This window comes from Heptranchias perlo, unplaced genomic scaffold (genome assembly GCF_035084215.1).
Source record: "Heptranchias perlo isolate sHepPer1 unplaced genomic scaffold, sHepPer1.hap1 HAP1_SCAFFOLD_296, whole genome shotgun sequence".
In the NCBI taxonomy this organism is placed as follows: Eukaryota; Metazoa; Chordata; class Chondrichthyes; order Hexanchiformes; family Hexanchidae; genus Heptranchias; species Heptranchias perlo.
This window is the reverse complement of record NW_027139308.1, coordinates 37,501-40,000: the sequence shown is the minus strand read 5'-3', so window position 1 is coordinate 40,000 and position 2,500 is coordinate 37,501. Positions and strand designations below refer to the sequence as shown.

General features: G+C 57.6%; 1 pseudogene; it reads left to right on the top strand.

Annotated features, from left to right (window-relative positions):
- Positions 1-86, top strand: part of LOC137311103 (U2 spliceosomal RNA) — a 117-nt pseudogene extending 31 nt beyond the window's left edge.
- The last annotated feature ends 2,414 nt before the right edge of the window (positions 87-2,500 follow it).

The window sequence follows — 2,500 nt, the reverse complement described above, 5'->3', positions numbered from 1 at the left end:
GAACAGGGAGATGGAATAGGGGCTTGCTCCGTCCACTCCACGCATCGACCCAGTATTGCAGTGTTTCTGGGAACGGTGCAGCTCCCCGTGGGGAGATATTCAAAAGGAAAATCAGCTCTTTCCCAGTGTCTCTGTGTGTGTGTGTGTGTGTGTGTGTGTGTGTATTATTACTGAGAATAAAGCTGATATCTCTCTCTCTCTCTCACTCAGAGCTGCTGTGGAAGGAAACCTTTTTAAAAAGAACTTTCTCAGCTCAGTGGTATTTTTTTCTTCTCCAAGGCTGAGTGCCGCTCGCACGGAGCGATATAATTCAAAGTGCAAAATAACTTGGCGTCGTTGACTTTAAACAAGCAGGGTCTGCTTCCAAATGAAAGCTGCGCTCCCGAACTGTACTGACTGTCTGCCTGTCTGTCTGTCTGTCTGTTTGTCAAGGGGAGGAAAAGGTGGCGGTGGTGGTGGTGAGGGTGGAGCTTTACGCTCAGGAGGGGAGACTTTCTTTCAGAGGTGCCAATTAATCTGCAGCAGAAAGTCATCCCCCCCCCGACCGGGATTCGAAGCCCGGTCCTGACCACGAGACCACCGGGGAGAGTTGCCTCAAGTCCCTGAGGGACCTGGACACGAGGCCGAGGACACACGCACGCCTGCTGCACTGGCAGCAGCGACCAACAGGGGGCTGACCGGCTGATCCTTCCCTTTCACAGGCAGGCTTTTGGCCCTCGCTCAAACGACAAAGGTGTTCAGAAGGAAGTCCTGGGGGGAAGGCATGGAGGGACGGACACAGGGAAGTCCGCACAAAACAGGTCCCCTGGAACCTCTGACCCAGAAAACCGGGTTCCTGGTGAAAGCAGTCCTGCCCCGCCCTGCCATTAACATGACAATGGACAGGGCCCGGACCAGGCGCAGCGGACGGTAGCGAGCAGTCGGAGGGTGAAAATCCGCCAGTGGGTGAAAAGGAGAGCCGTGCGGTGAGAGGAGGCGGAAAGCGGTTCGCAGACTTTCGCTGTACCTCCGGCGGGCAGCGCCGCACCTCCGAGCGCTCGGTACCGTCCGCTGCGCCTCGTCCTGCCGCACGCGACGAGCCGTCCCCGGAGGAAATCGGCCTCGGCCTTCCTGAGATATCAGTCTCCAGGTGGGACAGAAAAACCGGGGGCCCCCGGCTCGCTTTCGGCGGCCCGCTAGTCGACTTCCCGTCGTGCGAACGCGATCCTTCCGGTACCCTTCGGTGCCCCTTGCCCGACTCTAGCTCCGGTGGTAAAGCGGAGTCGGTCGGTCTGACGGCCGCCGAGTTAGCAGGCGGAAAGCGGTTTGCAGCCTTTCGCTGTACCTCCGGCGGGCAGCGCCGCACCTCCGAGCGCTCGGTACCGTCCGCTGCGCCTCGTCCTGCCGCACGCGACGAGCCGTCCCCGGAGGAAATCGGCCTCGGCCCTCCTGAGATATCAGCCTCCATACGGGCGTCACAAATCAGTGGACATGGTCAGCTGCAAAGCAGTGTCATTACAACCTTTCATAAACGACAGGGCAGCACTGCACTGCACTGCACTGCACCCCACACTACATCACACTTGCCTGCCTGCCTGCCAGCCTGCCGCTGCCTACTCTCACCAGCGGACCAAAGTGAGGATAACACCCCGAAGCAAGCATCTCCCTTGCCGCCCACCAGCCCACACCAATCCCCTTGCCTGCCTCCCACAAATTCCACCAGCGAGGCAAAGTGAAAATCAACCCCCAAAAAACGCACTCCACACCGGCCATCGCCCGCTATACACCCCCCCTGGGGTGAATATTAAGCCCGAGAACACCGACTGTAACCAACCGCAGTGAAAAGTTGAAGTGGCAACTCATTAACCAGATTTACACTTGGCAACTCATAAACCAAATGAACAAAAAATCTGGTTAATGAGTTGCCCAAAATAAATCTGGTTAATGAGTTGCCACTTCAACTTTTCACTGCGGTTGGTTACAGTCGGTGTTCTCGGGCTTAATATTCACCCCGGGGGGGGGGGGTGGGTGATTCTGGGGGTAGTGTCCGGGAGGGTGAGCCTTTTATTCGGCAGGAGGCGTGTGGGGAAATCATCAACCTGTCAGACGATGAGTTGTCACAAATGCCATTGCTTAATGAAAGCTGCGCTCCCGAACTGGACTGACTGTCTGTCTGTCTGTCTGTCTGTCCGTTTGTCAAGGGGAGGAAAAGGCGGTGGTGGTGGTGGTGAGGGTGGAGCTTTACGCTCAGGAGGGGAGACTTTCCTTCATGCCAATTAATCTGCAGCAGAAAGTCATCCCCCCCCGACTGGGATTCGAAGCCCGGTCCTGACCACGAGACCACCGGGGAGAGCTGCCTCAAGTCCCTGAGGGACCTGGACACGAGGCCGAGGACACACGCACGCCTGCTGCACTGGCAGCAGCGACCAGCAGGGGGCTGACCGGCTGATCCTTCCCTTTCACAGGCAGGCTTTTGGCCCTCGCTGAAACGACAAAGGTGTTCAGAAGGAAGTCCTGGGGA